The following is a 10075-nucleotide window of genomic DNA, read 5'->3' on the forward strand; positions in this document are numbered from 1 at the left end:
ATTTATTTGATAACGTGGATATGACTATGAGGAAAGCGCCTCTGTACGGAGAACAATACACGGTTTGCGAAACACATTGAACGACATAGAGGAAGACAAATGTTGTTTTATTCACGTGGGTATCGAAAGGCTTACTGTGATCGGATGGATGGAACGTCATTGTTTAGGCGTCCGACGGAACGGGAGAAGGAGCCCTCGTACGTGCCCGCGTTCCTCCCAGCTGAGATGACGGAACGTCGAACGCTCGCGATATCGCACTCCTGGCTTCCGAAGGTCGCGTCTGTCTTTTCTTGTACGAATTAATTAAGAAGATCGAGAAATTGGTTGAAATCACGAATACACTTGGTTGCAACAATTGTAATGAGAAAGAACCAGAAAGAAAAAAAGGAGATATACGAGAATATGAGAGACCGTCACGAAATGATGGAATTTGAAGAGTCTCTAAGTACAATAGTTAAGGAGAGACTTGTGAACACGCGTCCGAAACGTGTGACGGCCTCAACGAGAGTGAAGAAGCGGGCTGTTCGCCAATGGGCCGAGGAGTCCTTCTTCTTTGTGTCGGAGCAAGACGCGAGTTACTCGATACCCGGATGCAACAACGATAAGAACCCCGCCAAAGTGTCGCCTAAACAGTTCGGTTATCTTAGAATGAAAATGTTTACAATTTTATAGTCAACCGCGGGTGGACAATAATGCGGCAATCGCGAATTTAGGTACGACGCGATACAATGATAGGCCAAGGAAGCGTTCCTGGCGAATTCGGCGCAACAAGTTCAATAATTCTAACGGAGAGTGGCAAACGGGGGTAGTACAATTTTATAGTGATAGGTTTTTATTTCTTTACACTACATTTCTAACGCTTTGATCTAATAACCGGATAATACGTAAAGTTTAGCGATATGTCGGATGAAAGAAACAAGGTGGAGAATTACGACGCGATATGCCTTGTCTTCCATCCGAGATCCCTGAGAGCGAAGCTGGGCCGTGCTGCTGACGCAAAACAGTTATGAGATTCGTAGAATCACAATGCTTATACTGCAGAGTTATAAAGATAACGATTAGAAAAGTTGTTAACGGTTATAACACAACTTTCCCACACTTAGTGCTTATTTTTATTGTTAAGAAGCAAGAGATGGGGAAGCTGTATAGTCTGTTCGCTATGATAAAAATAATTTGGAATAATAGTAAGAAATAATAGCCAAGCCCTCGCGCAACCGGGCTGTTATTCTTGAGACTGCGTAAGCAATGATAAAGCATACGCGCGCTGTAGAAAACGATGTGTCAAATTAACATAAAACAGAAGTGCCGAAAAGAAAAAAAACAGAAAAAAGTAACACAATTCATATGTTGAGTCTAGCATATAAAATGTGTCACCCAAAATCGATATATCAAATTAAACACACGCCGGTGTCGGAAATTTAACACAAGGTTTTCCATATACAAAAGAATAATAAGAGGTATTAAAGCTAACGCATTAACTTAAAATAAAATGCTAGTCACAATTACAGGTCGCCGTTACGAATGTCAACATAATATAATCCTAGTCCATATCGAACGAGGGAGGGGAGAACCGGAAGTTCAGATTGCAAGATGTACCGCTCGATAAGGATAAAAAAGAAATAAGGAAAAGGAAGGAAAAATAGGAGCTGAGACGTAACAATATATACAGGGTGTCCCATTTTAAGTGTCCACCCCAAATGTCTCTCTTATTTTTTATTTTAGAGAAAAATGGTTCAGATACGTTTTGTATGGTTTCGAGGGGGCCATAAAATGGTATCATTGATTTGATCTTGAAGAGTCATTTGAAGGTCACGTGAAGGTTACCTCAATTTTTTTAGATGTCACTCCCTATTTTCTATTACATATTCTTGTAGCTGACTTCGAGAGCTTCCCAAAACACTATAATCAAATGTTTCTTGGTGAAGTACTTTTCGAGTTATAAAGCTGCAGCTTTACAAAATTTTGATAAAAATACAAAATATTTCGTAAAATATTCACTTTCCGATAGTCTTATCTTACATGATCCAACCAGTCAAGGCAAGATCCGAGCATGATCCAGCCAGTCAAGGCAAGATCCGAGCATGATCCAGCCAGTCAAGGCAAGATCCGAGCAAGATCCAGCCAGTCAAGGCAAGATCCGAGCATGATCCAGCCAGTCAAGACAAGATCCGAGCATGATCCAGCCAGTCAAAGCAAGATCCGAACATGATCCAACCAGTCAAGGCAAGATCTTCTTTTGTGTACAATTACTTAAAGTGTTCAAAAACTTGGCCATTTACTTGTATGCATAGCTCTAGTCTATAGTGAAAGTCGTCCCTAACTTTTTCAAGAACACCTACATTAATATTTCTGCAAGCCTGTCTGATCCGGTTTTTCAGATTTTCAACTATTGTAGGCTTTTACGAATAAACTATATCTCTAATGTAGCCTCAGAAATAAAAATCTAGGGGTGTCAAGTCGGTTGATCTTGGGGGCCATTCCTGAACTCGGCTGCCCATACCAATCCACCTATTCGGGAATCTATTGTTTAAATATTGTGTAACAGCTCGAGATCTATGAACCGGTGCTCCATCTTGTTGGAACCACATTCGTCTGAGTAAATCATTGTCGACATGTCTCAAGAGGTTGGGCAGGTCATCTTGAAGAAATTTTAGATAGATTGCCGCATTGAGATTTTCTTCAAAATAATATGAACCAACAATAACATCTTCCAGGATGCCTGCCCGAACGTTAATGGACCACTGCCGTTGGAACTCTTGGCTTCTCTGCCAATGTGGATTAGCATCTGAATAATAATGGCAGTTATGTCTATTAACGCCTCCTCTATTACAAAACGTGGCTTCATCAGAAAAAAGCGTATCAGCAATGAACCGGGGATTTTGTTGGATTTGATCTCGAGCCCAGTTACAGAAACGTACACGGCGTTGGTAGTCCCTCTCTTCCAATTGCTGAGTTAGATGAATGTGATATGGGTGAAGCTTATTGAGCTTGAGCAAACGATTGGCTGTTGATTTAGATATACCGTATTGCCTTTCAATTTGTCTCGTAGAGATTTGAGGATTCAAAGCAACGGCACCTATAACAGTTAATGATGTGACTTCATCACGGCCCGATTTTCGCTGGTTTCTTCTAAGAAAACCCTGTTCAGCTCTGTCGCAGAATCTTTTTATTAATTTCCTATCAGGATGGCGTCTGTCTGGAAATCTTTCAGCATAAAGCCTTTCTACTGCCGAGTAATTATTCCTAGCCTCACCCAAAATGTGAATCATGTCCACAATTTCATTTGGTGGATAAGCAGCCATAATTATAAAGAAAAAAAGCGCCAAAAAACAAAAAATTCCTGTCTTATCAAAAAAAAGTCAATGGATAATAATATGCGTCTGTCTGAGACTTCGCCAAAATACCGACAGTTGCCCAAGTAAGAAATTTGAAACAAGCCTCTTGATATTTGTTTCATTAAAAGAATTGACAATTGCACTTTCACAATTGTTACAGTTCATTGATTATCACGCAATACAGGATCTCGTCTTGATTGGCTGGATCATGCTCGGATTTTGCCTTGACTGGTTGGATCATGCTCGGGTCTTGCCTTGACTGGTTGGATCATGTAAGATAAGACTATCGGAATGTGAATGTTTTACGAAATATTTTGTATTAGGAGCGCAAAAAAGTTCTGAGCTTTTTTTGCAGAATTCAAAATTTATTTAAAAACAAACAAAACTATATTAATCAACGAAATATTCCCCGTTTGCATCAATGACCTTTTGCCATCTTTCGGGCAGCTTGCGAATTCCCTGATGGTAGAAGCTCACCGGCTTCGAGGCGATAAAGTCATCAATGCATTTTCGTACCTCTTCAAGTGTCACAAAATGTGTATCAGCCAAGAAATGCTGCAGAGACCGGAATAGGTAGTAATCGGAAGGCGCCATGTCTGGGCTATACGCCGCGTGCGGGAGAAGTTCCCAGCCTAACGCAAAGATATGGTCCTGAATCACTTTCGCAACATGAGGTCGGGCATTGTCATGAAGCAGTATCACTTTACGACGTCCTTTGCCAGTAAATGGCCTCTTTTCTTCAAACGCATCGCTCAAATTGCTCAATTGTTGCTGATAGCGATCTGCCGTTACTGTTTCACCCGGCTGTAATAACTCGTAATACAATACACCTTCCAATCCCACCATATGCAAAGCAAAACCTTCTTGGCGTGGATATTGGTCTTTGGCGTCGATGTCGAAGGTTGACCAGGGTCAACCCATGATTTTTTACGCTTCGGATTATCATAAAGTATCCACTTTTCATCACCTGTAATGATTTGGTGCAGAAAATCCTTTTTCCGGAACCTTGAAAGCAAAGTGAGTGCCGTGTCACGCCGTCGATTTTTGTTGTCTTCGGACAGTGCATGCGGAACCCATCTGCCTTCCTTTTGAACTTTTCCCATTGCATGTAAACGTGTGGAAATGGCTTGTCGCGTAACGCCAAGTTGCTCTGCAAGCTCCTTTTCAGTTTGTGCAGAGTTTATATCCAACAATGCTTGCAGTTCGTCCGTTTCAACCTTTTGAGGGCGTCCAGCACGCGGTTCATCTTCAAGACTGAAATCTCCTTGGCGAAATTTTTGATACCACCTTTTACACGTAGCATAACTTACAGCGTTCTCTCCATATGCAACACAGATCATTTCAGTGACTTCAGCAGCATTTTTCTTCAGATGAAACGCGAAATGGATGGAAAATCGAATATGCTCATTTGTTATTGCCATCGTGAACACTGCTGATTTTAAGGTTATGTACATCAAACGCCAAATTGCACGATGTTTCGAAAGATCAAATGTCACTGCTTTAAAACCGCAAGAGGGCGGGAAAATTATTGCAATTTAAATTGTGGTTTCAGTAGTATGAAATCTAGGGCTCAGAACTTTTTTGCGCTCCTAATATTTTTATCAAAATTTTGTAAACTTGGAGCTTTCAAACTCGAAAAGTACTTCACCAAGAAACATTTGATTACAGTGTTTTGGAAAGCTCTCGAGGTCTGCTACAAGAATATGTATTGGGTGAGTGCAAAAGTTCGTGCGGAGTTTCAATAGATGGAGTTATAAGCGTCGTAAAGTGTTGTCACTAATACTTCCATCTACATATTATATAACGTTGGAAAGGTGACGTCTTCAGCTGTTATTAAAAAAAAAATCATTTGTTTTCATACAAACTGCTTCGAGAAATATCACTTTAAAAATGGGTATCGATAAGGTGCATTTACGGCATGTTATGCTTTACGAGTTTCGGAAGGGAATAAACGTTGCCGCAGCCGTAAAAAACATTCGGGATGTTTATCAGGATGAAGCACCAGCTAAACGAACTGTGGAAAAATGGTTTGCTAAATTTCGGCGCGGAGAATTTAACCTTGAAGTCGAGCCACGCTCTGGTCGACCTTCTGACATTGATGACGATGTTTTGCGTACTTTAGTGCTCAATAATCCGCGAATTTCAACAGAAGAAGTTGCTACAGCACTAAACGTTGACCGATCAACCGCTTTTCGGCGTTTAAAAAAGATGGGATTCGATTTGAAGCTCGATGCTCGATATGGGTGCCCCATTTGCTGACCGAGAAGAACAAAATCAAGCGAATTTCTGCAGCCGTTTCTTTACTCGGGCGGCTCAATAACGAGTCGTTTTTGGATCGACTAGTGACGGGCGATGAGAAATGGGTCCTCTACAACAATGTTCAGCGCAAACGGACATGGAAACAATCAGGTGAGCATGGTGACGCAATGCCAAAGGCCAGTTTGCACCCGATGAAGGTGATGCTCTCTGTTTGGTGGGATTGCAAGGGCATAATCTATTTCGAGCTTCTCCCCGCTGGCGAAACGATTGATTCGGACAAGTACTGTCGCCAATTAACCAATCTGAATCGAGAAATAAAAGAGAAACGTCCGATTTTGTCAAATCGCAAGGGAGTCGTCTTTCATCACGACAACGCCAGACCACACGTTTCGAAAAAGACGCTGCGCAAACTGAAGAGCCTGAAATGGGATGTCTTAACGCATCCACCGTATTCTCCTGATATCGCACCATCTGACTATCACTTGTTCCGGTCATTGCAAAATTATTTAAATGGAAAAAACTTTGACTCTTTGGAGGCCTTAAAAAACGGCGTCTCTTCGTTCTTCGAATCTAAACCGCGCAGTTTTTATGATCGAGGCATCCGTATGCTGCCAGAACGTTGGGAAAAGATTATAGAAAACGATGGAGAATATATCATTGATTGAATAAAGATTTTTGTTTGCCTAATCACTGTGTGACTTTTACTCACAAACTCCGCACGAACTTTTGCACTCACCCAATAATAAAAAATAGGGCGTGCCATATAAAAAAATTGAGGTAACTTTCACGTGACCTTCAAATGACTCTTCAAGGTCAAATCAATGGTACCATCTTATGGCCCCCTCGAAACCATACAAAACATGTCTGAACCCTTTTTTTCTAAAGTCAAAAATAAGAGAGATACTTGGGGTGGACACTTAAAATGGGACATCCTTATATACAGGGTGTCTCAGAACTTTGGGACACGGACTCCGTAGGGATATAGAGCTAAGTGAGAGGAACAAAAAAGTCCTGTGCCATAATGTGAAAATCATAATAGTTTTTTTAATTATAACAGCACAATGTTAGGCGTTTTCCACGCCCAGCGCAGCCAATAGACGCTCCGCGGCAAGCTATGTACGTAGGGGCTGAACGATAATGCAGCTCACGTTGACCGTCGCGCGGCGTCAAAGCGCTAAGACGCCATCGCGACTGTCAGCGCGAGACGCGTTATCGCTCAGCTCCTAGGTACATAGCTTGCCGCGGAGTGTCTATCGGCCGCGCTGGGCGTAGAAAACGCCTAACTTTGTGCTGTTATAATTAAAAAACTATTACGAACTTCACATTATGGCATAGGACTTTTTTGTTTCTCTCACTTAGCTCTATATCCCTACGGAGTCCGTGTCCCAAAGTTCTAGGACACCTTGTATATATACAGGGTGTTTGATAGCTGATCATGCAGACGAAAGTTGGAGATAGATTGGGTGTAGCCGAGAAGAAAAGTCATGTACCATAATGTCAAATTGCCAATAGTTATCGAGTTATTAATTAAAACATGTGAGCCAACGAGCACGTAGAGAGCGGAGGGCGGCCGCAGTAAGCATGTAGACATTTGATACAGGCGGAGTCAGTGAGTGGCGGTAGGCAAGCGCGCGCGGCGAGGGGCAACGTAAACGACAAGAGGCGGTCGCGCGCGACGAGGAGCGAGCGAGCTTTTTCTTTATAGCTTTTTCCTTATAGCTCGCTCGCTCCTCGTCGTTCGCGCTCGCTCGCTCCTCGTCGCGCTCGCTCGCCTCTTGTCGTTTACGTTGCCTCTCGCCGCGCGCGCTCGCCTACCGCCACTCACTGACGCCGCCTGTATCAAGTGTCTACGTGAGTAGTATGTGGGCAGGTATGGCCCGTCAAAACATTCCCCCTCCACTCGACCCACCGGCGCCACTAAACCACGCCCACCGGCGCCGGCGGGTCGAGTGGAGGGGGAATTTTTTGACGGGCCATACCTACCCACAGGCAAAAACTAATCGACTTTTGAAATAAGCAAATTATGACCGTCATTATTAGAGAGTTTGACAAATTCTGACTCTTGATCAGCTACTTAATTTGCATATTGCATTTGCGGAAAAACTCTGTGGGAGCTGTGCCGGATTCGAACCTGGGACCTCTGGCTCTTGAGTCACGAGTCTTACTACTACGCTACCGCTATACCCTGATGGAAACTAGCTATATCGTCTACATACGGAAAGTATCGACGTCACAGCTTTTAGAAAAACTCTGTAAGGTCTTGCTGGATTCGAACCTGGCACCTCAGGCTCTTGAGTCACGCGTCTTACCACTACCGCTATACCCTGATGGAAATTACCTATATCGTCTATATACGGAAAATATTGACGTCACAAGTTTTGAAAAAAACCCTGTAAGGCCCTCTGTTGGATTCGAACCGGAGCCTCTGACTCTCGAATTAAGCCGTCTTACCATCGTACTATTAACCTGTGTGTCCCCATCGCTTTCGAACTCGAAAAATTAAGTTAAGTTGGGTTTTGTTACAACGAATTGGAGATCGCTGGGGAAGAGAAAAGAGATGGAGAGAAAGAAATATACAACATTTTTATAAAATAAATTCGCATTTATTTTTGAAGTTACATAAAACTATTGTTGGAAAACGATACTACCAGTCTATACATACTCCTGAATATTTTTACTTGTGTGTCCCTTTCGCTTTCGAACTCGAAAAATTAAGTTAAGTTGGGTTTTGTTACAACGCATTGGAGATCGCAGGGAAGAGAGAAGAGGTGGAGAGAAAAGAATATACAACATTTTTATAAAATAAATTTACATTTTATTTTTTGGAGTTACATTCATAGCTTTGCAAACACTCGTAGCATTCAGCGTTTGTTATAATCTCGTGTATAATTTCATTTAAATGAATTGTAGTCAATTCACGGAATACAATATTAAAATATGTGTCTAAAAATTGTAAATTTTTCATTTGACATCGTACATTTTCCTCGATTTCGCAATATTTATCAACGAGCGTTTGTTTTACGAAATCTTCGTCTACACCTTCCTTCGTGAGATTAAGTTCTATTTCGGCTACTAAAATACATTTACACTTACTCACAAGAGCGGCAACCGCTTGTAATTGCTCGTATCAGGTGTCGATACATTTTGTGACAGTTTGCAGACCATCGAAAGATGTCTTCTGCATTATAATATTCTCTGTATACAGCTTACGCTTCTTCAGCGGCGGTTGCTTCAGATGCGTAGACTCCTCCGATGTCTTCTTCGCAGGTCCGCTCTCGTCCAGCATTTTCCCTCGCTGACTCACCATTACAGCTCGTGCACCGTACGCTGAGGTAAAGTTGATGCTGATATTGTTGATGATGATAGGGGTTGATGTATTCTTATTTTCCCCACACAAATAAGAATTTGTAGAGGATATAACGTCTTTAAACTTCTCCCACGTATTCAAATCAAGGAGAATTCCTGAAGACGTGTTCCCCATGATCCTGATCGTTGGCTCAAATGGACCCATGTCGTACGTGGTGCGCAATCCAACCTGCAGCCTCTTAGTGTTCGAATTGTTGAGCGCGTACGTCGTACATAGAAGCATGTTACGGTTGTTTCTGACTTCTGTAGAGAGACTGCTCGTCTTCTTCGACGTCTTCTTGAGAGCGGTGTCCACGTTATCACAGGTCATTTTTCTTCTAAGAACTTGTAAATAACTTGTAAAGAACTTGTAATAACGAGAACTAGCTATGCTACAAGTAGAAACAACGGAGCTCGAATGCTTCACCAGTCTCAGCTCCGTATGGCTTTCCCCGTAGAGAATAGAAAAAAGTAGTGGGGGGTGGTGATGCGCAGGCGTAAAAGGTCTACAACTACTTATCTTTTTCAAAATGATATACAAAAGTTGTATCATTAACGTTTGCTTAGGATGGTAGATAAGTCCCTGTATCGATAACATACAGTTTCTGAAACCGCTTCTCCGGGGACGATTAGATATACCTCGTTATATTAAGTTATTGTTATGTTAGATTAGATATACGTGCTACGCGTGTGGGAGAATTTACCATTAAGATTATATTAGAAGAATCGTTAGGGCTTCACTAAAAGGAGATTATTACCGATAATTTTTTTCATCTTTACTTTTCGAAGATATGATTTCGAGAAAATTTTAAAGCATAGAAAATAGAGTAGAGGAAAGTTTCTGAAAACGCTTCTCCAGGGCGATTAGATATACCTTGTTATATTAGCTTATTGCTATGTTAGATTAGATATACCGCTACGAGCGTGGGAAAGTCCGTTAAGAATACATTAAAAGGAGATTATTACCGATAATTTTTTCATCTTTACTTTTCGAAGATATGGTTTGGAGAAAATTTTAAAAGCGTAGAAATTAGAGTAGAGGAAAAGCTGACGAAGACACCGTCTTTCGTCTTTTCGTTCAGTTCCTCCGCAACAACAGACGCGTATTGCAGCATCTGCTTAAGTAATATCGAAGA

The sequence above is a fragment of the Harpegnathos saltator genome, unplaced genomic scaffold (genome assembly GCF_003227715.2).
Source record: "Harpegnathos saltator strain DR-91 unplaced genomic scaffold, Hsal_v8.6 scaffold27, whole genome shotgun sequence".
NCBI lineage: Eukaryota > Metazoa > Arthropoda > Insecta > Hymenoptera > Formicidae > Harpegnathos > Harpegnathos saltator.